Source organism: Canis aureus, chromosome 11 (assembly GCF_053574225.1).
Source record: "Canis aureus isolate CA01 chromosome 11, VMU_Caureus_v.1.0, whole genome shotgun sequence".
NCBI classification, from domain to species: domain Eukaryota; kingdom Metazoa; phylum Chordata; class Mammalia; order Carnivora; family Canidae; genus Canis; species Canis aureus.
The window spans coordinates 52163466-52189451 of NC_135621.1; the positions used below are offsets into that span (position 1 = coordinate 52163466).

At 43.6% G+C, this 25986-nt stretch overlaps 2 long non-coding RNA genes across 8 annotated transcripts in view; one reads left to right on the forward strand and one right to left on the reverse strand.

The window, feature by feature from the left end:
- Nucleotides 1–25986, forward strand: part of LOC144324097 (uncharacterized) — a 126917-nt gene that overhangs the window by 22511 nt on the left and 78420 nt on the right. For 2 of the 7 annotated variants that reach the window (XR_013389496.1, XR_013389490.1), the window contains exon 5: nucleotides 1720–3930. The exons of 2 other annotated variants lie outside the window; for them this stretch is intronic. This is a non-coding gene — a long non-coding RNA (uncharacterized LOC144324097). Of the gene's footprint in view, nucleotides 1–1719; nucleotides 3931–16863; nucleotides 17349–25986 lie in introns of those variants that run through there. 3 more of the 7 variants (XR_013389492.1, XR_013389491.1, XR_013389494.1) reach the window with 2 other exon arrangements.
- Nucleotides 20065–25528, reverse strand: LOC144324099 (uncharacterized). Its single transcript, XR_013389500.1, has 3 exons — nucleotides 25393–25528; nucleotides 24224–24314; nucleotides 20065–21061 (listed from the first exon to the last, which is right to left on the reverse strand). It is a non-coding gene; the product is annotated as an uncharacterized LOC144324099 (long non-coding RNA).

The window sequence follows — 25986 nt, forward strand, 5'->3', positions numbered from 1 at the left end:
GGAGATAATGTAACTGGAAAGAGGAAAAATTTGTCTATCCAGAAGTGAAGACAGCAGGTAGACAGACCCAGCCAGCTACTGAGGGACAATGAAAAGCCATTTGAATGGGGGAAAGTGAGGAGAGGCGGAAGGTGTCATGCAAATTATAACTAAATTATTGGAGGAAACTGCAGCAGAACAGGAAATGTGCATGTGGATAAGTGAAGCCTCCATTAATGGCTTCACTGCATTTATCAGAAGGGGTTTCAATAAGCCTGATGAGGTTCAAGGCAGTCTCAGTAGGAAGAAGAGCTGGATTTAGGATTAATCCCCTGTTGTTTCCTATAGCAATTTATAAAGGAAATGTTTCAGGTGAGAGCCTAGCTTGGAATTAATCCTCAAATGATTAGAATAAGATTTTTTTTTAAGAAAAAAAAGAAGAACCCGAAAGGCAGTGGATCCCAAACTTGGCTACACATTTGAATCATTTAGGGATCTTTTAAAACTTCCAAAGCCCGAGGCCACACTGCAGACCAATTACATCACAATCTCTAAGGTGGGACACAGGAATTAGAAATTTCCAGTGTTCCTCATTGATTCCAAGGAACAGACAAGATTGGGAATAACTATGTAATGAGCAGGATGCACAGTGGAGACATGTTAGGCATGTTAGTTAAAGGAAAATAAGTATAGTCATTAAGAAATGGCAATAAATTAGCCTGCCTTAAAAAGTATAAGATGCACATCTTGTGTTTCCTTTATTTGTAATTTTTTAAAAAGATTTATTTATTTATTTTAGAAAGAGAGAGAGAGTGTGTGTGTGTGCACTAGTGAGGTGAGGGAGGTGGGAGGGCAAACAGACTCCAGACTTGTGCTTAGTGTGGAGCCACATGCAGGGCTGGATCTCAGGACCTTGAGACCATGACCTGAGCTGAAACCAAGAGTTGAACGCTTAGCTGACTGCACCAGCCACATTTTAAAAAGTATTTATTGGGCAGCCCGGGTGGCTCAGCAGTTTAGCGCCTGCCTGCAGCCCAGGGCATGACCCCGGGGTCCCAGGATCCCGGGATCCCGGGATCGAGTCCCACATCAGGCTCCCTGCAGGGAGTCTGCTTCTCCTTCTGCCTCTCTCTGTGTCTCTCATGAGTAAATAAATAAAATATTAAAAAAAAAAATATTTATCATAAGTGTTCAAGAAAAATGAAGGCGGCCTGGGTGCCTCAGTGGTTTAGCGCTGCCTTCAGCCCAGAGCCTGATCCTAGAGACCCAGAGTCCCAGGTCAGGCTCCCTGCATGGAGCCTGCTTCTCCCTCTGCCTGTATCTCTGCCTCTCTCTCTCTCTGTGTCTCTCATAAATAAATAAGTAAATAAATAAATAAATAAATAAATAAATAAATAAATAAAATCTTTTTTAAATTAATATAAACTTTTATTTACTTTTTTTTAAATTTTTATTTATTTATGATAGTCAGAGAGAGAGAAAGAGAGAGAGGCAGAGACACAGGCGGAGGGAGAAGCAGGCTCCATGCACCGGGAGCCCGACGTGGGATTCGATCCCAGGTCCCCAGGATCGCGCCCTGGGCCAAAGGCAGGCGCCAAACCGCTGCGCCACCCAGGGATCCCGTTAATATAATCTTTTAAGAAAAGAAAAATGAATGAAGATACAAAGCCACTTTTTTTGGCGGGGGGAGACAGGCAGAGGGAGAGAATCTTTTGTTTGTTTATTTGTTTGTTTTTTTAGAGGGAGAGAATCTTAAGCAAGCTCCACACCCAGCATGGAGCCCGACTTGGAATTTGATCGCTCGACACTGTGATCGTGACCTGAGCTGAAATCAGGAGTTAGGCACTTAACTGAGCCACCCACGTGCCCCACAAAGCCACATTTTAAGAAGGAAATAAGCAAGCAAGAGTTAAATTCAAGTAATTATTGAGTGAAGAACTTGAACTTGTTGTCTGGGAGTGGGATAGAAATCAAGAGAGTTCATTACCATTATGGTTATAGCGATTTATATATTTTTGCCTCATAAAATGTTCACATCCATGACCTAATTTTAGCTTGCATCTCTGTGAAGTAGGCAGAGAAAGTATTATTTTTCTCTCCCACTTCCACAGATGGGAAAACAGATCAAGAGAGTCTCACAACTGACTCAGCATTACAGAGCAAAGCTAATGGCAGGAGTAGGACTAGGATTTCATTCTTCAAAACTCCCAGTTGAATGTCCTTTCCTCCACCCATGTTGCCTTTCTGCCCTTGAAAAACTCTGTAAGAGTGGGAAAATTTACAGTGATAACTAAAACAAGAAAACATGACACCTGGAGAGTTGAAAAAAAGAGTTCTCCCATTAGGGGAAAAAAATCTAGAACAGATGCCAAAAGACACATCAAGGTGGTAGCAAAGTGCTGGACACCCTGCCCTTGAGGATGCCTCATGAATATTTGATGATATTAATACACTGGATTTGCCTCCAAAGTTCCATTGGGTTGGGGGGCAGGAGTAAGGTCATTGAGGTCACAAGCAATGATTTTTGAGGCCTAAAAAAATAGAAGTAGCCTTACAGCTACTTTAGCGTACAGTTTGAGGGCCTCTTTTAAGTCAAGTAGATTGCGAAAGAGCCAGTGAGTGGTTGTTGCCCTGGTGGATGCTTTGCTTGCAAGAAATAGAAATTCACTGGCATTGGCTTATCTACAATAGGAAGGTGTCTTATAGGTCCTATGGGTAAAAATCACATCTGGCTTAAGGAAAAACTAGAACTGGGAACTTGCAGACCTTCAGAAACTCAGAAGATGTGCGTTCTCTCCATGATCTCTCCTTCCTGAGTGTTTTGCCCATATTTTTCTGAAGAGTTCCCTCTTCTGCTCTGTCCCCATGTGAGATCAAAAGCAGATACCCACAGCTCCCAAGTTCATATTCCAGCCATATGAACCAACTCTCTCTCCCCATTCCTCTTTCTCAAACACAAACTCCCATGGAAGGAGCTCTTTCAGCTTAAATTGGCTCAGGAATCCATCCCTGATCCAGTCAACTATGACCAGGGGTCAGGGTCCCATTAGTCATGAGCAGCTGTTGAAAGCCACCCTCTACAGATGGCAATAAGGCATTTATAGATAGAAATCATTTAAGCTGAGCATATACCTCAAAATATATCCACCACTCACACCCACTAGGATGGCTATGCTAAAAACAAAACAAAACAAAACAAAACAAAAAAACAAATGGAAAGTAACAAATGTTGGCTAGAATGTGGAGAAATTGGAACCCTCATGTAATGTAAATGGTAATATAAATATAAATGTAAAATGGTGCAGTTGCTATGGAAAACAGTTTGGTGGTTCCTCAATAAATTTAAACATAGAATTACCATATGACCCAACAATTCTACTCCTGGGTATATACCCAAAAGAATTGGAAACAGGTGTTCAAACAAAAAACATGTACATAAATCTTCATAGCGGCACTGTTCACCATAGCCAAGAGGTGGAAACAACCCACATGTCATCAGTTGATGAGTGAATAAACAAAATGTGGTAAAGCCGTGCAATGAAATATTATTTAGTCACAAAAAGGGATGAAGTGCTGATACATGTTACAATGTGAATGAACCTTAAAAAAATTACACTAAGTGAAAGAAGCCAGACACAAAAGATACTTATATGACTCTACTTATATGAAATGATTCTACTTATTTTATGATTTTACTTTATATGAAATATCCAGACTAGACAAATCCTTGGAGACAGAAAGCAGGTTAGTGGTTGCCAGGAGCTAGAGGGACATAGGAATGGAAAATGATGCTTAATAAGTACAGGAACCCTTTTTGGGGGTGATAAAAATGTTCTGGAACTAGAAGGTGATGATGGTTGCACAACATTGTGAAGGTACTAAATGTCCCTAAATTTCACACTTTAAATGTTTATGTTATAGGTGTTTTACTACAACTGTATTTATACATGGGATGTGTGTATGTCTGTGTTTCTTATATATTTGTCAATTGCTCTGAGAAGACTGATCACATTCACTACCCTATAGTAGCCTGTTGAGAATAATAACTAATACATTCACTCATTCACTCATTCAACAAACATAAATGAATTGAGCATTCATTATATGCCAAGATATGCCAAAGCATATGGGGGCTAAGAGATCCAGTCTCCAGCCTTAAGGCCCTGACAGATTAGTGGAGCAGACACAGATCATTTCCATATTATGTGATAACTGCTAAGACTAAGACATGCTCAGAGTGTTCTGGAAATTTAGATGAGGTGTGATCATGAAAGAAGGACATAAGAAATGAGACAACACCTGAGCTGATCCCTAAAAGATAAATAGAAGTTCTGCTGGTGAGGCAAAAAGAAAGGAGAAAAGAAATGCACTAAAGGTACAGAGATTGGAGAATGTGGCCAGTGGAGGAGGAGATAAATCATGTGATAGGGAGAAGGAGAGGAGGCAGGAGCCAAATGGTGAAAGCCCTTGGCTGCTGTCCAGAGGAACCTGAATTTCATACCACAGTTCATGGCCAGTGCCTGAAGGATCATCTGCAGGTGAGCAGCCGCAAGGAGAAGCAGAGTCTAACAATATTGAAATGGGGGGAGGGGTGTGAAGCAGGAGAACAGAGTATTAGCCCAGAGCTGATAATCCAGAGAAGGGAAAAAAATAAGAAGAGTAGAAGCATCAATAGTGTCATAGCTTCAGCAAGGTCAAGTAAGATGGGCTGCAGTAGTGGCCATGGACTTCACAATGAGAAGGTCCTTCATGTCCTTTGCACATGATTGCAGTCATGTTGGACTATGGCCTGAACGAGCATACTTTTCTGTGGACTTTGGCTGGGAAGGAGAAGAATCTCAGCATGGTGGAGAGGGAACATGTTTGTGTGCTCAGGAGAAAGACAGGATGATATGGGGACAGAAGGCAGGCTTGGGGGATCTGGGGAAGCCAAGGTGGTGCCAAGGCAACAGAGCATTTGGGAGGGCTTCCCTTGGCCCAGATGAGGAGATCCCAAAGCCTCCAAGACAGGGGGAAGCAAGGACGATGAAGGAGGGAAAGATATTTTTCCTGCTGGGGCAGAAGTGTGGGTATGTGAAGATGAGGAAATTCCTACCTGATGGCCTGTATTTTCTCAGCAAAGCTCAAGGGGTGGGAGATGCTTAGAAAAGCCACTCTGAGGAAAGGAAGAGTTTGCTGCTGGGGATGCTAAGAAGGGTTTCCAGGCAGCTCAGCAGCCTGCTGAGGCTGCAGATGATGACTTTGTAGTAGCGCCAGTTTGCGTGGGCTGTGATTTTTTCCAGCGGAGCTCAAGAGCCCAGGAGCCCAGATGTCAGAGAAGGAAGAGCCGGCCTGATCAGGCTAGGGTACAGCCAGACAGGAGCAGCAGCAGGATTGGGCTGACAGGAGATGCTTCAGGAAGCTTGGGCTAAAAGGAGAGGGAAATGAAGAAAGGTGATTTGATGCAATGACAGAAAATGGCAAGGGAGAGACTAGGTTTTGAGAAGGTTGAAAACCCAGCATACTGGGAGGTAGGAGTAGGCGGGCTGGGAGGTGGGAGGCTCTGATCAAAGTGGGCTGGAGAACAATTCAAGGCAATATGTAATCAAGTGCTAAATAGGATGGTATGAAATGTAAGTGGGCATAAGTGCTGGGGAGGAGGGGGGCGCTCCAGGAACCGAGTGCTCAGTGTGGATTCGGGAGAAATCCAATGCAATTTGCTGCCTGCGCAGCACCCCCAATGGGGAATTCAAGGTGACAGTGTAGAAACTGGTACTGTATCTGGAAGCTTAAAAAATACCAGGTGGATCAAACCTTCCAGAGGACGCAGATTCTTTGGACTTAATAAAGGCAGAAAGTGAACAATAGGAGAGAATGTTAAGATTCTCTTAATCCTGCCTATAAAATGCTGTTGCATTCTCTCTGTGCCCTGCAATTTATGTTCTTCCTCATACTTTGTCTGCTTCAGTCACTCCTCACTTCCAGCCCCCTCTGACACCACATCTGCATTTCCCATCCTCAGCTCGTTTCAAAATTTCAAGAAACCTAAAGCACATTATACACCTTTACGAATAAGGCTATGAATTTATGTGGGTTTTGGGGGGAAGAGGTAGTAGAAGAAACTACCTAAGTGGTAAAGACAAGGTTTACAGTCTTTGTTGTAGTCCACATGAGGCTGCGCCGAAGGAGGTTAATCACTGGCCTGAACAGCACAGCTAGGGAACAGCAGAGCCCAGATTAGGTCAGCACTCTGAAGCCACCTGATCCTTCCCTGCCCACTGCTAGGTCAGTCAAAACCTGAGCTTCTATTCCTTTCACCTCATAAACTCTATGCTAGAATCAGGTGTAAGCATTGGATTGATTCCACTCAGGTGTTTCCCTGTTGAACACCCATTTCCCCCTGTTTCTTTGATCTCAAAACCCAATTTGACTCTAGTGAAGTATCTACCCCCACCATTCGTCTGAGGGGCGCTGTCCACAGTTGACCTTGTGGCCCAAGGTAGGCCTATTCTTTGCTATGTCACTAAAATTTGAGTCCTGAGTTGAGACTGCTGGAGCTCTTTACCCATGAATAGGTCCTGATCTGAAGGATAGCTTCTTATACTGAGATCCCAGCCCCCATGCTTTCAAAACCCAGTTATACAGCAGTTCCTTCTGGTCTGCACACACTTCCAGAAAAATACCAATTTGTAGTTTTGTGTACGTGGGATTTGGTGCTTGCTGTCCAAAAATCTAGAGGGCCAGTCTTCTCCATTAAATGAAAACTCAGTTCAACCAAGTTGGGTCCTGGTAGCACCATACATTCCATCTGTCAGCAAATTTTAACAGCACTACCTTCAAAGCATGTCCTGAACTGGAGCCCCTGGGTAGCTTAGTTGGTTGAGTGTCCAACTCTCGGTTTCAGCTCAGATCATGGTCTCATGGGTGGTGGGATCAAGCTCTGCATCGGGCTCCATGCTCAGTGGGGAGTCTGCTGGAATATTCTCTCTGCCCCTCCCCCCACTCTGTCTTTGTCTCTGTCTCTAAAATAAATACATCTTCAAAACAAAACACATGTCCTGAACTGGAACATTTTTAGTCCCTTCACTGCCCTTCATCCTGGTCCAGCCAATGCCATTTTTGGCCCAGACTCACTGGAGGCACTGCTCCCACTCATGCCACCCCCCCCCAAATCTATTCTCCACACAGCAGCCAGAGGCACTCTTTTATCATGCAGGATGGACCAAGTCACTCCCCATGCACATCCTCCTAGTGGCTCCCCCACCTCACTCAGAGTAAAGCCAAGCTCTGATAGTGACCTGCCAGGCCCACATGGTTCATTCCTGTCACTCCCCAATTCTCCCAGTGACCCTTCTGGCCCAGCCACACGACATCCTCACGGTTGCTGCAACATCCAGGGCACATTCCCACCTTAGGCCCTCTGCCCATGCTGTCTCCCTCACAAGAAATTAAGCCACAAGAACGCAGGGATTTCTGTTTTATTCATTACTGTATCCCTAGTACCTGGCCGAATGCATGGCACAAAGTAGCTGCTCACTAAGGATTTGATGAATGAAGGAATGAATGAGGGAGAGAGGAAAGGAGGAAATGAACCATCAGATATGAACTGGGCAGCCTGGTGATCTTTCCTCCTTCCTCAGCAATGCTACCCCCTTCCTACAGATCTTCTGGCAACTTGTGGAACTTTGGGCAGATGGTTTTAACACTGAAGGGGTCTGTTATTTTTTATTATTACTATTGTAACCATGAAGACCACAATCACTTTTTTTAAAGAGACTTTATATTTTAGAGCAGTTTCGGGTTCACAGCAAAACGGAGAGGAAGACACAGAAATTTTCAGGCAGCCCGGGTGGCTCAGTGGTTTAGCGCCGCCTTCAGCCCAGGGTCTGATCCTGGAGTCCCGGGATCGAGTCCCACATTGGGCTCCCTGCATGGAGCCTGCTTCTCCCTCTGCCTGTGTCTCTGCCTCTCTCTCTCTCTCTCTCTCTCATGAATAAATAAATAAAATCTTTAAAAAAAATTTTCTGTATACTCTCTACCGCCACACCTGCATAGCTTCCCTCATTATCAGTCTCTCCCAGCAGAGTGGTACATTTGTTACAATTGATGAACCTACATTGGCATATTATAATCACCCAAAGTCCATAGTTTACATTAGGGTGTATTCCTGGTGTTTTAAATTTTATGGGTTCGGACAAATGTATAATGACATGTAGCTCCCATTAGGGTATCCTACTCTGTAGTTTAATTGCCACAACCTCTGTGTTCCACCCATTCATTCCTCTCTTTCTCTAACCCCTGAAACCACTTATCTTTTTACTTTTTACCTTTTTGTCATCATAGTTTTATCTTTTCCCAGATGTCATATAGTTGGAATTGTGCAGTATGTAGCTTTTACAGATTAGCTTTATTCACTTAGTAATATATACTTAAGTTTCCTCCACATCTTTTGTGGTTTAATGTTAAATTTAAATGCTGAATCGTATTCCATTGTTTGGAGGTACCACAATTTACTTATCTCTCCACCTACCAAAGGAAATCTTGGTTGCTTCCAAGTTTTGGCAGTAAGGAATAAAATTGCTGTAAATATGCATATATAAGTTTTTGTGGATATACATTTTTTACTCCTTTGGATAAATATCAAGGAGTATGATTGCTGAATTGTATGATAAGAGTATGTTTAGTTTTTAAAGAAACTGCCAAATGGTCTCCCAAAGTGGCTGTACCATTTTATATTCCCACGAGCAATGAATCAGGGGCCCTGTTGCTCCATGTCCTTGCCAGTATTTGGTGTTGTCTGTGTGCCGGATTTTGACTATTTGATAGGTCATGATTCTTTATATTCATTTCTGAAAGTGGCACAAAGAGTGTATTGAGATTTATATAAAAAATAGTAATTTTAGGGATCCCTGGGTGGCACAGCGGTTTGGCGCCTGCCTTTGGCCCAGGGCGCGATCCTGGAGACCTGGGATCGAGTCCCACATCGGGCTTCCGGTGCATGGAGCCTGCTTCTCCCTCTGCCTGTGTCTCTGCCTCTCTCTCTCTCTCTCTGACTATCATAAATAAATAAAAAAAAAAAAAATAGTAATTTTACAATCAAAAACAAAACAAAATAAAAATGCATAAGCATATGGATCTATCTTCCTAAAGTGATAGAAGCTCAAACATTAGAACCTTTGTGGGGCCTGCATTCTTAGGCATATGGGCTGACAGGAAGAAGTTTATTTTAATATAAGATCTTTGGGGGATGTATACACAAACTTCCTAGAACTCTTTCTCAGAAGTGTTTCACTTTGCTTCAATACTGCCTTACAATGGAGAATTCTACAGGCTTTCTATAATTGCCCTCAAAGATGTTTGCTTCCTAGAAGCTGCTGCTATAAGTTATGGAAACAGACTACCGGAATACTTTTATGAGAAGCTCAGCCTTTGTGGCCTGTGGCAAGCACCTGAGGGACAGCCCAACCAGCTGTATACCCACTGGAATCTCTTCAGGACTCCACTACTGGATAATTCTGTCCATTTCAGCGTCCCCCAAACTGTGGAGTCACCCAGGGTGGAAGGATGTGAGTCTGAACTAAAATGGCCAGAGACCTCTCTGAGATAGATTATGCTCATTGCCCCAACAGCCCTTACAGAGGTTCACTTGGATTCAGGGACTTCCATCTCCCTCATCCCAGATGCTCCTCAAAATTCAATAATGCAGAATTCTTCTGGGCTCTCTGTGACACGCCCTTTCATCTCCACTCAACCAAGCTTAAAAGCAAATGTACAGAAAGTCCCCTGTTGGCCTGTGAAAACTCATTTTGAATCTCCCTAGCTCCCTTGCAGGTGGGTGAATTAGGCAGGGCCAGCATAGTTTATCTTATTTACCCACTCCTGTCCCATTACCGTTCCTTGCATCCTTTCCCTTTCTCAGAAAAGGTTCCATCATTAGTCATTTATACTTTGGGATTCATTTCAATGCCAGTGTTTCCTCTTTTCCAGAGATGACTCTGTTTTCAGCCACATTTCTCAAGTTTAGGCATCAATAGTTTGGGAAGGAGGGAAGCAAGAGGAACAACAGTATCACTGAAATAATGCAGTAGCAGCAACTACCATTTCCTGAGCATCAACTTTGTGTTTTACACTGTACTGGGTACTTTGCAAACATTATACTATTTAAATAATGAGTTCAGATTAAATAGTTTAACATAGTAGTTTGCACATAATAAATAATTGATTTAAAGTAGGTATTATTAAAATAGTAACCCTCATAACAATACAATGAGATAGGTAATATTCTATTCTATAGATGAATAAACAAAGGTAAGGGACTTCTCAGACTCACTCAAATGATACCTGCAAGGCTAGGACTTAAATTCAGATATGTCTAACTCTAAAGATGTGCTCTTCTCATAACATGATTTGTATTTCAAAACACAAAAGCCTCAGCTTAATCTGCTGAGTTTGGCCAGAAACTTGGGCATATAGGGAAGTATGTCCTAAAAGTCTTCATTTTATTTCATTTTTTTTTAAGATTTTAATTTATTCATGAGAGACACACAGAGAGAGGCAGAGACACAGGTAGAGGGAGAAGCAGGCTCCTTGCAGGGAGCCTGATGCAGGACTTGATCCCCCCACCAGGACTTGATTCCCCCCACCAGGTCTTGATCCCCCAACAGGGATCACACCCTGAGCCACAGGCATATGCTCAACCGCTGAGCCACCCAGGCGTCCCAAAGTCTTCATTTTAAATAAGACTTTATTTACTATGAGAAACTTTCCTGTTTTCTTACCCTCATCATTTTCCAGAGCAGCAGAGGTTATGTTTCCCACATGGTACTCACAGCACCTTATGTCAGGGAAGTGACAGCCTGAGAAGCCATAAAAGTCCCTAAAGTCCTGTAATGTCACAGTCGAGCCTCAGCCATAAGCCTCTTTGATTCACTTCTGTTCCCAAGCAGACCTGGGAAAGGGATGAGTCTTAGTCTACTTTCTTCTAGGATAAATCCTGTGGCTAAGTGTCTCATGAGTCTGTGATGATGCTAATCCATGCCTCCCCCCTTCCCTATATTTCCCCAACAATTATACCCATGCAGTCTATCCATTGGACACAGCCCACAAGGGAGGCAGACTGTGTGCATTTCCAGGAAAGTAGGTGTGTGACTTCCTGCCAGGGATCATAGGGACTTTGGTTAGGACTCAGTATGAATGAATGAATGAATGAATGAATGAATGAATGAACTGAGATGAACAACCCTAAAATAAAACTCTCTGCCCCCATGTCTGACCACCTCCCAGATTAGAGCTATTGGCTCATAAATGTAGTGGCTGGAAAAACAACACAGGGCCCAGTGCCCATGTAAAACAACATGTGTATTCATGGTGCCTGCCCTTTCAGCCTCTTGGGAACGGAGGGATATTGTGCTAGGAACGGTTTCTCTCAGGTGCTCCCCTGAGGATGTGCTAACTAAAGGGATTCTTTAGTCCTTGTGGAAAATGTTTTTGCTACATAATAAAGCTTCATCTTTGATTTGAATGTTCTGTGCAGTAACCCTTTTCAGCTGAATTAGAAATAAAATTCTTCCAAAAAATATTCCACTCATGCAGGCTACTTAACATGAACCAGTCTGGGAGGCAAGCTGCACAGCCCCTGCTGAGATTAACGTTCCCTGGGTCCACCCAGATAGGTACAGAGTGATGTCTCCCAGCAAACTTGAGCCATTTCCCATCATCCATATTGGTAGAGAAGTCCACAGAATGTAAGAAAGTCATTCCAAGGGGTCTCCCAGGTTTTGTTAACCAGAGATTATGACTGATGAGGCATTGTGGTCCTTCTGCCTCTAGGTCATACATGGATACACAGACTCCAATAGTTCTATCCTTAAAAGGATTTTCTTTCCTTGTGGAAGAGCACTGATCTGCAAGGCTCTGCATTTCCCTTGTTCAGTTTTATCCATCAATATTTTTCTTTAAATCTTATTTCTGATCTAACTAGGGTTCACAACTGGGTTGATGCCAATAACCAGTGAGGTCTTGAGAAGGTCTGGTAGCCATGTCATTGCTGTGAAGGCTGTGTCTCTAGTCTCCCATGCAAGGATTTCCTTAGTAACTGGCTGGGAAATCCTATGTTCTAGAGAAGGATGCATCTATAGCTCTTGCCCTCCAGGACTCTGACAGTATCAAGACTATGGGCAGCAGCAGGTCCTGGGTCCCAGGCACAGAGCCCAGACAAGGAGGGTGGAAGCAAGGCTGATTGCAGATTATGGGATTGGCAAGGGATTAGGTTAGACCTGGAAAATGTCACTAAAAATCTATCAGCCAACCAGGAAAGGTCAGGATCCAGATCAGTGCAGTGATGAGTGTGGGGATCTTATCCCCGAAGACAGCAAATGAACATTAGAAGGTAATTTGTCAAGAGTTAAGAATTGAAAACAAACCAGGGAAATAGTCAAAAAACAACCAATAGATTTTTTTTTTTTTTTTTTTTTTACCAAACTGTCAGTGTAACTTAATGGGAAAGGATAATTTTTTTTAAAGATTTTATTTATTTATTAATGGGAAAGACACAAAGAGAGAGGGAGGCAGAGACACAGGCAGAGAGAACAGCAGGCTCCATGCCTGATATGGGACTCAATCCCCGGACTCCAGGATCACGCCCTGGGCCAGTGGCAGGTGCTAAACCGCTGAGCCACCCAGGGATCCCATGGAAAGGATAATTTTTTTTCAACAACTGATGCAGAAACAAATTTTTAACCATATGCAAAAATGAGCCTTGATCATTCCATACACCAAATTTGACTTGAAATTGGTCTGCATAAGGCTAAAACTATAAAGCCTTTAACGGAAAATACAGGAGAAAATCTTAGCGACCTTGAGTTTGCCAAAAATCCCTCAAAAGGATTCAAAAAGTATGAACTATAATAGTGTGGATATACTTAATGTGACTAAACTATACACTTAAAAATAGCCAAAATGGTAACTTTTATGTTATGTATATTTTACTACAATAATAGAAAGGAAATATTTTCCCTCCAGGCAATTGCTAGGGGAAAAAAACCCACACTATAAAGAAAATTCAAAATATAAAACTTCTGTACTTAAAAAGACATTGTTACAAAAATGAAAAGGTGAGACATCTGAAAAGTTGCAAAACCTTATCTGACAAAGAACATGTTCTAGGTTATATAAAGAACTCTCATAACTTTGGTGCCTGAGTGGTGCAGTTGGTTAAGTGTCTGACTCTTGGTTTTGACTCATGTGGTGCTCTCAGAGTCGTGAAATTGAGCCCACGACAGGCTCTGTGCTCAGTGTAGAGTCTGCTTAGGTCTCTGTCTCCCTCCACCCCTCCACCCCACATGCTCTCTCTGTCTCTCAAATAAATAAATCTTAAAAAACCACAGAAACCTCTTACAACTCAATAATAATAATATAAACAATCCAATCTTTTTTTTAAATGGGCAAATAATTCAAGCAAACAGTTCACCAGTGTCGATAGATGGCAAATGAGCACATGAAAAGATGCTTAACATGATTAGTCATTAGTCAATGCAAATTAAAACCACCATGAAAAACTACCATAAGCGGGCCTGGGTGGCTCAGTCAGTTAAGCATCCAACTCTCAATTTCAGCTCAGGTCATGATCTCAGGGTTGTGATACCGAGCCCTGTGTCAGGCTCTGGGCTCAGGGAAGAGTCTGCTCCCTCTCCCTCTGCTCCTCCCCACAGTGGCTCTCTCTCTCTTTCTCAAATAACTAAAATATTTTTTAAAAAAGAAAGCTATATACCTACTAGAATGACTAAAATTAAAAAGACTAATTATACCAAATGTTGGCAAGAAAGGGGAGCAACTAGAACTCCTCATACATTGCTGGCAGGGATATAAAATGGCACCACCATTTTGGAAATGGCTCGGTCATTTTTTGTAATATTAAACATACACCTACTATGTGATCCAGTCATTCCACACCTAGGTATTTACCCTAAGTAAATGTAAGCCTATGTCCACAAAAAGACTTGTACTTGAATGTTCAGAGTAATTTTATTTGTAATAGCCCAAAACTGGAAATAAGTCAAATGTCCATCAAGAGGTGAATGGATAAATAAATTTAGTGAATCTGTACAATCAAATACTGTTCAGCAGTAAAAAGGAATGAACTATTGTTACATACAACAACATGGATGAACCTCAAAATAATTATGCCAAATGAAGTCAGGCAAAAAAAGGCTACTTACTCTCTGTTTCCATATATAAAATTCTAGAAAATGCAAATTAATCTATAGGGACAGAAAGCAGATCATTGGTTGCCTAGGAACAGGTGGCAGTGGGAGAAGTGAGGGATGCACAAGGAAGCTTTGGGGAGTGATAGACTTATTCATTATCTTGATTTCAGCAACAGTTTCATGGTTGTATACATATGTCAGAACTCATCAAATTGTATTCTTAAGTATATAGTTAATTGTATATCAGTTATAATTCAGCAAAGCCTTTCCTGAAAAAGGAGAAGAAAAACACACACCCACCACTCCCATCAATAGGCAATACAGGCTCATGGGTACAATGTGGGCTCTGAAGACTTTACCAGGTTTGGACTTAGGCTCTAAGTATGACTTACTAGCTGTGTGACTTTGGCCAAGTCATAAAATCTCTCTAAGCCTTGCTTTTTCATCTGTGCAATGGGGATAATAATAATGTTGTGAAGACAAAATCATCTGGAGTTTGTAAAGTATTAGGAACAGTAGCTAAAGAGTGGGAAATGTTAGCTATCATTATCATCATCATCATCATTTGAGGCAGACAGATAGTAGAGATCCGCATCCCTCTGGGTAGATGGAGGGGCATAAGTGAGAAGTCAGGAATTCAAGTCTGACTGGAATGCCCAGAAGTTCCACTACCCCAAGGAACAGTGTTGTGAAGGAAACTTTTGACCATCCTGAGCCCAGACCCCACCTTTAGCCAGTCTCATAGCTGCAGGGGAAAAACAACTAGATGAACCTGGATGAAAGTATGTGGATGGAAAATACACAGTTTGACAGGCTATATGGTGACCCTTCCAGAAGTTCCCACGTTTCTATCCAATACCTTGCTGGTACCCCTTAGACACATTGGAAGATAAACTCTTCCCCATCCCTCCATCTCTCAAGGTGGTTCCCTGATATATCACAGAGGCCACCTTTCAACCTTCCAACACTTTGCAGTCAATCACCCCTCGTGGCTTAGTCACAGCTCACACTAGATCTGGGTGCCATCGGAGAGAATCAATACAGCCTGAGCTTCTTTCTGGTCTGGTTGATCAGAGCAATCAGTCCCTGCCCAGAAAAATGGTGACAGGGTGTTGGTAATGCTACCAAAGGCTGCTAAGGGCAGCACCATCTGTAGAGAATAATGCAAAAGGCTTAGGTAGAAACACTGAACTGGTAGAGGTAGAGGATGGGGAGGGGAGATGCCTGGTAAAAAATTGAAGATTTCTCTAGGGACAATTACTAGCCCAAATAATCACAGCGCTCTCCTCCTTCAAAAGAAAGAGAGGAGAAGAAGGAGAAGGAGAAGGAGGGGGAGGAAGGAAAGGAAAGGAAAGGAAAGGAAAGGAAAGGAAAGGAAAGGAAAGGAAAGGAAAGGAAAGGAAAGGAAAGGAAAGGAAAGGAAAGGAAAGGAAAAGGGAAAGGGAAAGGGAAAGGAAAAGGAAAAGGAAAAGGAAAAGGAAAAGGAGGGAAGGAAGAGAGAAAGAAAGCAAACAAAATGAAATGAAACAGAACCAGTGGTGGGATCCAATTGGCCAGAAGCCTGGGTCCAGGCAATTTCATTCCCTGGGAGAGGTTCCTACAGGAACAGGGAGGAGGAAAAAAGTGAGGAAATGATCATTCAAATTAATAAATAGATGAGCCGTGCCCAAGCCTTAGTCTCTGAGTGAGCTTGTGTCAGATGTCAAGGGTGCTGCATGATGGAAAGTCATCTCAGCTAAAAAGAACCTCGGCAAGGGATAAGCACTCTTAAGAACCCATGGCTCAGGGGATCCCTGGGTGGCTTGGCGGTTTGGGGCCTGCCTTTGGCCCAGGGCGCGATCCTGGAGTCCTGGGATCGAGTCCCGTGTCGGGCTCCCAGCATGGAGACTGCCCCCTCCTCCTGTGTCTCTGCCCCTCTCCCTCTCTCTGTGTGTGTCTGCCTCTCTCTCTCTCTCTCTCTCTCTCTCTCTCATAAATAATAAATAAATAAATCTTAAAAAAAAAAAAAACATGGCTCAAAATCTAGCTGTACCTCTATGCTGGTTGTGGTTCATTTGTGCCCCTTGCCTACCAACCTGTCCCCTCTCTTTCTCTCCTGCTCTGTGCCCACATGACTGACCTCTTTAGACTGCATCACCTGGGTTTTAGCTGGGTTCAGCCGATGGGAGGCATGGAAAAGATGGGAAAGCAGGAAAGAAGAAAAGCCAAGGTATTTCTCCCCTGTTGCCTCTTGCTTGGCGGTGGCGGTGTTCCTCTGTGACTCTAGGTCCGCCCCCATGGGTTCAGTTCTCTCACCCATCTCTGGTCTCACTCTTTCCACTCCTTGATCTTTTAGGCTTGCGGGTAATCAGAGCTTCCTGCTGTTGCTCCTCTCTGGGTTCCTCACCAGCTTTTGCTTATCCCTGAATCCTGCCTAACCTCTCTAAATGCAGCCCTTCATTTGAAACATATTCAGCAGATCCTACTCCCTACTGGGACCTGCCTGATATAGTCACTTGTTAGCTGCATAAAAACCCAGGGTAGTCCATGTCTGGGCTCCACTTCCTCATCGCAGGGACAGGATACTAGAAACTGTGAGTATTAGGATAATGCATACGGTTTCCCATTGCTACTATCCTGGGTGACGCTCCACCCTAGGGCTGTCAGGATGGAGACTTGCAGACTCTGTAGGTCTCCCTGTCTGTTCTCCCACTTCCCTCAGACTTTCTTCCCCTCAGATAAACCCTGCTTGCTCAGACTGAAGGAGAGAGGAAGAATGTTTCACTGGCTCTTCATCACGTAGGCCTGGGAAAGCAGGAGGGGCATTCAGCCAACCTAGCACATCAACCTTCTCCCCACCCCCACCTCCAAGCTCCTCCAAAGGTCAGCCTGCCCGGAATAAGGAAGTACCCGCAGCCGGGAAAGGTAAATCCGAACCCGAAAATACAGGAACTGACTGTTTCAATCAACATGGGCCTACAGCGTCCTTGCAGAACAGTGTTTATGAAGCAATAAACCATTAAAATGACTCTATTTTGGAACCCACAAAGTCTCCTTGAATGGTTTATGGGAAGATACTGCTAATAAGAGTCTCAGAGGACTGGAGGACTGAAGCATGAGGCTAGAGCACCTTTGCCTCAAAGCTACAGGTTTCCTTTGGAGGAAGAAGAGGGCTGGGAGCACCAGCCCTGGAAAGATTGCCAGGAGGTGAGTGGCCCTGGGGAAAATGCAAGGGTGCAGGCAGGGCAGCCTGAATCACAGATACTAAGGGCCAATTTTGTTTGTTTGTTTTTTAAGATTTTATTTATTTATTTATTTATTTATTTATTTATTTTTATTTTTATTTTTTTTTTAATTTATTTGTTCATGACAGACAGAGAGAGAGAGAGAGAGAGAGGCAGAGACACAGGCAGAGGGAGAAACAGGCTTCATGCAGGGAGCCCAATGTGGGGCTTGATCCCTGGTCTCCAGGATCAGGCCCTGGGCTGAAGGCAGGTGCTAAACCGCTGAGCCACCCGGGCTGCCCAAGGGCCAATTTTGTAAAGAAGAGTTGTAAAAAAGAGATACATAATATTTTGTGGAGGGCAGGAGAAGGGAGGGCTATTGTGATGGTCAAAAGCATGACATGGAGTCCTGAGTTTGAATCCTGGCTCTGCCGTTTATTTTCTGACTCTGACAAATGTACTTACCCTTTCTGAGTCAGTTTGGTCATCTGAAAGACAGGGATAACAGTAATAAGATATCTGCCTTGCAGAACTTTGTGAGGACTAAGTGAGATCATATATGTAATGTGCTTAGCATGGGGCTTGGCGGATGTTAACTGCTCAAGAAATTAGCCATTATCAAGAATGTTACCACCATACTCATCTCGTTGCATCTAACCACCCTTTCTCCCAGCTGCAAAGAGAATAAGGGTCCCTGGGGGATTAACAGTAATAACTGACACCTACTTCTGGGAAAGTGTTAGAGTAACAAATTCCAGACCCAGATCAACTCTCACAGGCCATTGGAGCTCAGAGGCTGCTGAGGGGAAAGGGCAGAAGCTGGGAAAGCTGAGTGGCTGGCACCAAGTGAACTGCATGCAAATGGTCCACAGAGTAGTGCCAGTGGCTAGTAGTCTCCTCAGGGCAGTACCACAGGTGCTCTGACACAGGACTGCCAAAGCTGGACATGACTTCACACCCCTTTGTAAAAGGCAAAATACTTGGGAGAGGGTCTCAGTTTCAAAAACTCACCATCACTTACAGGAAATACAATCAGGAAGAAGATGCATAGCAAGAGAGAGGTGCCAGCTAATTCCCAAGAGGATTCCCAAGGCCATAGCATACCTTGATAAATTTTCCAAGGTCTGGGGCTGTTCCCCCATCAGGCTCCCAAACTCAATATGGTCAACAGGCTGAGTGAGGGTGGATTTGTCTTTTAGGAACAGACTAACATCAACCAAAGTAATAAAACACTGATATATAGACCAGAATGCTAATTCTATCTCTGTCTCTTTCTTCCTAATATTTAATGAATGCCTACCATGTGCCAGATAGCTATAAATAAAACACAGTCTCCAGTCTCATAGAGTATGCATTCTCATTGGGAAGATAAAAAGTAAACATCTTTCAAGAGAATCAAAAGACAAGCCACAGACTGGAGAAAATATTTATAAAAGATCTATCTGAAAAGGAATGTTAAGCAAAATATACAAAGAACTCCGAAAACCCAACAATAAGAAAACAAACAACTTAAAAACTGGGCATAAGATCTAAACAGAGAGATACCTCACCACAGAAAATACAGATGGCAAGTAAGCATATGAGAAAATGCCCCACACAGTGTGTCATTAGGGAATTGCAAATTAAAACAACAAAATTATACTGCATACCTATTAGAATGGCCAGAATCCAAAACATGACAACACTAAATGTTGGCAAGGATGTGAGGCAATAGGAATTTTCATTCATTGCTGCTGGGAATGCAAAATGGTGCAGCCACTTTGGAAGACAGTTTGGCAGTTTCTTACAAAACTAAACATATTCTTGCCATACAACCCAGCAATTGTGCTCTTTGATATTTACTCAGAGGAGTTGAAAACTTATGTTCACATAAAAACCTGTACACAGGTGTTTATAGCAGCCTCATTCATAACTGCCCAAACTTGGAAGCAACCAAGTTGTCCTTCAGCAGGTAAATGGATAGAGATAAACTGTGGTACATCCATACAGTGGGATATTATTCAGCAGTAAAAAGAAATGAGCTGTTAAACCATGGAAAATGTGAAGGAAATTTAAATGTATATTATTAAGTGAAAGAAGCCAATCTGAAAGGGCTCCATACTGTGTAAGTCCAACTACCTGACATTGTAGGAAAGGCAAAGCTATGAAAACGGCAAAAAGATCAGTGGTTTCCAGAAGTTAGTGGGGAGAGAGGGCTGAATAGACAGAGCACAGAGGATTGGGGGGCAGTGAAACTCTGCATGATGCCATAATGATGGCTAACATGTCATTATACTTTTATCCAAATCCATAGAATGTACAACAAAAAGGAACAACTTGCGTAAACTGTGGACCTTGGTTGGTGGTAGTGCGTGGAAGAGGTTGGGGGAGGAGGAGGGCTTATGGGAGAACTCTGTACAGTCTGCTCCATTTTTCTAGGAACCCAAAGCTGCTCTAAAAAAATAAAGTATGCATTTAAAAAAATCTATGTAAATAATTAATAGCAGAGAATGATAGACATCATGAAAGAAACTTAGGGTTAGATGTGGGGAATATGAGGAGCAGGGGGCCACTTAGCCAAGGTGAAGCCATCTCCACAGAGCCAAGGTGAGGCGGCAAGGAAGGCATTCCAAGACAAGAGACCAGCAAGTGGGCGTAGTCCTGGGTAACAACTGCCTAACAGATTGGGATCCTCCTGCTTGTGCGGCCCTGCACACCTTTTCCCGGCAGGCACACTGTACAGGGAAGTGAGCTATGGTCAAAAGACTGCATGGTAAATAAGGAGCCAGAGCAAGGGACGAAGTGATCCCAAGTAGTGACCCCACAAAAGGCTACAGTGGCTGCTTGCCAGTCCAGGATGTTTGTGAATCGAGGCTGCTCCCCAGAGGTAGTGCTGAAGAGTCTGCCCCATTGCCTCTGCCATCCACATGTCTTTTCTCCAGGTTGGCTAACACAATGTGTTTGGCTACTGTTAATCTTATTTGGGCAAGGTGTTCAAACTACTCATCCTTTCTATATCTTTCCTCATCTACAAAATGAGGATAATAAAAGTTACCTTGCAGGGCTCCAGGGTAGCGATGAGGAATCTGTGAGGTAATGAAGCTGTGTGAAGCCCCTTGCCCAAAAATAGTCGCTGTTCAATATATGGTTAGGTTTATTGCTGTTATTCATATTATTTTGGCTATTTTTCACCAGTCTGTGAGCTTTGTCAGTTCTTTAATGGAGCATAGGAATAGCCTATAAAGTATGGTCTTAGGGCACACAATCTGTGTAATCTCAGGCAAGTACAGTGAGAACTAGAGAGGAAATTCCAGGAGGAGAAAAGCTTTTTTAATGACTTACTAATGTGAACTGAGCACATGTGGAGCTGGTAGTGGTTTTTCTATGAAAGGAGGATGGGCAAGAGATGGCTAAGATGAGTGAGGATAGGGAAGTCAAGGCTCTAGACATAGGGGAAGCCTCCTGTATTGAGCTCTACATCTGCCAGAACACTGAGCTGCCCACCTTCTGGCCCAAAGCACTGGCTATCCAAGGAAGGAAGTTGGCCCCAGGGAGGGATCTCTGTTCCTAGAGCAGACATTGATGAAAAAGATGAGATGGCTCTATCTGTCCTGGCAACAGAGAGTGCACACAAGAAGAGGGGAGAAATGTTTTGTATTTTCCCTTTATTCTCTTTCTTCCAGGCTTCCCAGATTTGACACAGTCTCCATTTTCTTTCTAGTAGAGGGGAAAATGACAACTAAGATTTCTCTTGAATCTTGGCAACAGAGCTCAGACTTCTTTAGTGTGCAGTAAAAATGGCATTGACCTCAGTAACAAATAAATTAAATCCTGGTTGGCTTGGAGTTTAACATCTTGGCCTTTCTAAGTTCACTCACCAAATGATTTACTTCCTTAGCTCCTTGAACCCAATATCCCCAGCAGCTGACCTTCCAGTGAATACCATTTATCTTACTTCAGGGATACAGATCTCAGACAAAACTGAAAACAGGTCTTAGAAATATCCATGAAGATTAAATGTGTTTTAGACATGCATACCCTGAAGGGATGAGAGCCAGCCCCCACCCTGTCTCTAGCTAAAAAGAAATTCACCTGAGGATTGGGCTGTCCAAAAGGAGCATTAAATTGGGAGCTGGGTTACCTGAGACCCTGAACCTGTTCCTTATCAATAGAGTGACCTTGAACAAGTCACATTACTTCTCTAAGCCTAAGTTCCCACTCAGTGTAACAGAGGTTGGAGGGCTGCCTCAAGACACCCAGCCAGCTTGCCATTTATATACTGTGTTGTCAAATACCTGTTCAGGTCTTGTCCTTCCAGTTTCCTCCATGACTTCAATAGTCTAAGGACACCTCTTTTTATCATTTCACTATAGACAGTAAGTGCCCCAGAACTGCTCAGTTTCCTCATCTGCACCAGGGGTGGGAGCAGTGACCTAAGGTTTAGTGCCACCTCCAGTTATTGGCTCAGGGCTCTGCAGAGCAGCTGGCAGTGATGTTCCTGGGAAATGAGCTGGAGGCTGCTACAGTTTGGCTGTTTCCCTGAACAGCTGGTGTGGAGAGTAGGGAGGGCAGGACAACCTCTGAGACTCTGGCCAACTGCAGCGTATATTAAGGGCAACCCAGATGGCTGCTAGCCAACAACCCAGGCCCGTCTAATTTGCACACTGTAGTTTCTCCTTCTGAAGGTGTCTCTCTCTAGTATATGGTGAAGGATGTTTGTTTCGTTCTCCTTCTATACCTGTCCACCTGAGCAAGACCTTAACTTGAGTCTCTTTCTTCGTATGGATTGTCATGAGTCTCTTCCTTCCCCAGGGCCAATCAGTGGCACCTCACATGGGCTCCAAGACCACCAGGCTTCCTTGAACAGACTATAGGGGAGGGAGTCTAAGGGAAGATCACACTCCTTTGTCCTACTAAGTTGCAAGTGTGGCTATAGCTTATTTTCCTAAGGCTGTAGGGTTAACAAAACTGCTAAAAGCTTGGGGTTGGCAAAAGAGAGTTACAATTATAGAATAAAAACTGTTAAGCTGGAAGCTGCCTATAGACTCTCCTGGAGCCCACTGCCCCATGGCCTGCGTGCCCTGCTTGCCTTCTCCTTCCACAGCCTTCAGACATGCTCTGACTGTAGAGCTAACCTAATTCACAGACAGGACGGCCCTTGGCCTAACTGCCCTACCTGGAGTCCAGGCCCCAACTCTTTGTTTTCCCTAAGAGAGAAGGGAAAACTCCTCCACCAAGTGAACACTGGAAGAACTTCTGCAGTGAGTAGTAGCTTTGCCCACTGAAAAGACAGCCTTCCATATTAGTATGCACAGCCATTTATTTCCCCTTATCTCAATATGTCCATTCTAGAATCAGCTCTTGAGTTTTCCTCTGCATAACCAAAAAGCCTAGTATTTTTCCCAAAACAAAAACAGTCTTTTCCTGTAGGTAGGTTTTCCTTCTTTCTTTGCTAACCAGAAAACAGCTGAGGCTTTGGAATTACTGCATCCCCTGCTTCAAGCCCTCTTGAAGGTTGCAGCGGTATCAGGGTCTGATATGAGAGCACCCCATCGTATAAGTAATAATCAGACACCAATGACCATATCTGGACCAGTCATAGTTGAAGGCAGAAGGTGCTGGGCAGCCTTCAGGTAAGTTCTTCTACAAGCCAGGGTTTTAAACTAAGCACAGAATGGCCTTTGAGTATATAGCACATGGCTTCATCAGCCAGCAGGACCAAATTACTCCTGTGTTTATTATTTTTTTAAAGGCATTGACCTATGCATAAACAGCACTTGACATTGAAAATTGCCACACTAAATACCCTGCTCCTCTGCCCGATTACAGCAGCCTCGGAGCTCTTCCAAATTGTCACCTAGGATGAATATGACAGCAAACAATGCTTTAAAAGTAAGTAATCTGCTCTATAATTATTTTAGCGGCTGCAACTGCCAACCAGCAGGATCACTTATGAAAAAGGATGCAGTCGTTCCTTATTAAAAATGCATGAATATACAGTCTCTTGATTGTGGAAATAATCAGCAGACTATCTAATGTAACAAGACTTAGCCACAGAAGAATTAATTAGGGTGAAATTGATTAAGGAAAAGAGGGTAAAAATCTATCTGTGATGATTCAGGCTCTGCGATTAAACTCAAGCATTAATTCTCACATTCTTTTCAAATTAAGAGCCTCATGTAAATGCTCCGCATTAATATTCCAATATACCCCACCTCCCTTAAAACCAAAGAGAAATGCAGACATTTCTAATGAAAGCTAAAGATCTTGTTCAGTTGACTGTAAAACCTCTGTATTAAGGATTTCAGGAGATTGGAGTTTTAATTATTATTTTAAATAAAAGACAGGGCAGGGATTTGGAGCGGGGGTAACGAAATCCCTGAATTCATTCTGGTTTTGAGCACTTAGAACTTTCATCAGGAGATTTCTCAAAAAATCTCTGAAGGAAGCATGCAACACAAATGATTATGTGACAGCCTCCTGAATTGTCTTTGTTTTGCAGTAACCTGCTCTGGTACAGATAAGGGGACCTTGAAGGGGTCATATATTCCATCCCTTACCCTGTGGCAGAGCTGTATTAAACCAGAGACCCATCCATAATTATCTACCATCTCCTGAGAGGCCTCTGGGCACTGGAACTCCACAACTCCCTCGGTAACACGATCAGGCAGCTAATATATTCCCAGCTCCAGCTTGTTCCCCCCCCACCTCTCCCCACCTCCCCCCCCACCCCCCCACAGCCATTTAAAGGATGTGAGTGAGGAGAAGCTTCCTGCATCACTGATTTTTCTCTTTTCATTTTCCCTCCATTAGGAGCCCGCTCTGTGGTTCCTGGCTCTCCTCATCCAAACTGTGTTTATGTTTCACAGGGTCACTGACCTTTCCTTGATCCTCCAAGGACTGCTATCTTTGTGGCTCTTCTTCCATCTGCTGCCTTGTTTTTTGTCCCGTGGTTGAGTACATCCTTTGTCTGGGTGGGGAAAGGCAACTCATGGCTCAGAAGCATCACACAGGGCTCTAAGCTGTCCTTCTGTGCAGTATGCAACCACTCAACACCATCTATGGGACCCCCTAATCAAGGTGCTCTGAGGTGGGGGGTACCCAGAGTTGCCAGCTTTTATTCAGTGAAATGTGAGGAGATGTGAGGAGAAGTAAAGAAGCAATTTCAAGCCCTTTGTTTAGCCTGAATATGATCTTTTCTCTTTGCCACCCTGGGAGGTAGTCATGGTCCCATTTTACTTGGGAGGCAGAGGTGTTCACAGAGGCCTCCAAACAGAATCTAATTCCACCTTGGGTCTCTAGCCAGGTCCCCCTGAGGAATTTATCAAGCAGTGACCTGGGGAGAGGGCATTCTAGGCAGAGGGGGCAATGTAAGGGGATCTGGGAACAGCATGTATGTATCAGGCTTCACCTTCCTGGGCCAACAAGGGAGGTGTCATTTACATTTATGACAAAATATCCATGATGTCGTCCCCCCCCCCCCCGCCGCCCTATGACACTGCTTACTGGTTTCTAACTGCCTCAAGCATAGCTGGGCAGATATCATTGGAAGAATGCAGGGCAGGCCACCAAAAAGTCATCAGAGGGTTATTACTGAAAGCCTCAGGGAGAAATCCAAACACTATCTCAGGGAGAGCCATACTACCCTATAGCCTGGCTCCACTGCTCATACCTACAGCCCCAGGCTCACCATACCTGACTTTGAACAACAAATAAGGAATATGGCAAGGCCCTGTCTCCCCTCTCAGGAAGCTCCTTCACTTCTATGTAAATTTGTGGATGCAAATTGTCATGAGGAGGCAGAGACCCCAAAGCAGCCCAGCCCCAAATGCAAATACTTATGGGGGAGGGAAGGATGGTCATCCTAACAACACCCATCCACAGAGCCTGGAATCCCAGATCCAATCAAAAGATCCTGTGCCCTGCACAATGACTACCATGGCCATAACTAATCCTCTCCCTCTTGTCCACTCCACCCTGTCTTTATGCTGTTCTTCTCTCATCTCTCCCTCAATTCGGTTATTAGCAACCTAGTTCTAATGACCTACCCAGGACTTTAACTTTATCCTTGGTACTAAAAAGGATGCAAGAGAAAAAGATGTGAACTCTGCTCTCAGGAATTTCACAGGTGGTCAAGAGAATGACATGAACTCAACCAAAGCAAGTGAAAAAAAAAAAAAAAAAAAGCAAGTGAAAAATCATAATAGATAGTATGTCATAACTTATTACATCAAGTGCCACCAATTTAACATTGAGTGAAGACAGAAAGGGAGCAACTCCTGGGACATGGGCTGGGGTGATTAGAAAGATTCCAGGGAATAGGTGAGACTTGAATTCATTCTTGAGGCTCAGTTGGCATCATAAGGATTGCGGGGAGAAAGAAAAGATTCCAGGGAAGGGTGAGACAGCAAAGGGCTCAGGCTGGAGGGCAGGTTAGAGGACTAACCTAACCTCTAGCCAGGCTAGAGGGGAAGGTTATGCTGGGGAGTAAGAGAAGCCAAGCTTTGCAAGCCTTGAATGCCAGCTATAGAGGCCTGGATTTTAAGCTAGGTTGTGAATTCTCAAACCTTGGTGTGCTGCAGCATTACCTGGGGTACTAGTTAAAATGAAGGTTCCCAGGCCCCAGCCTCAGGAGGCAGAGC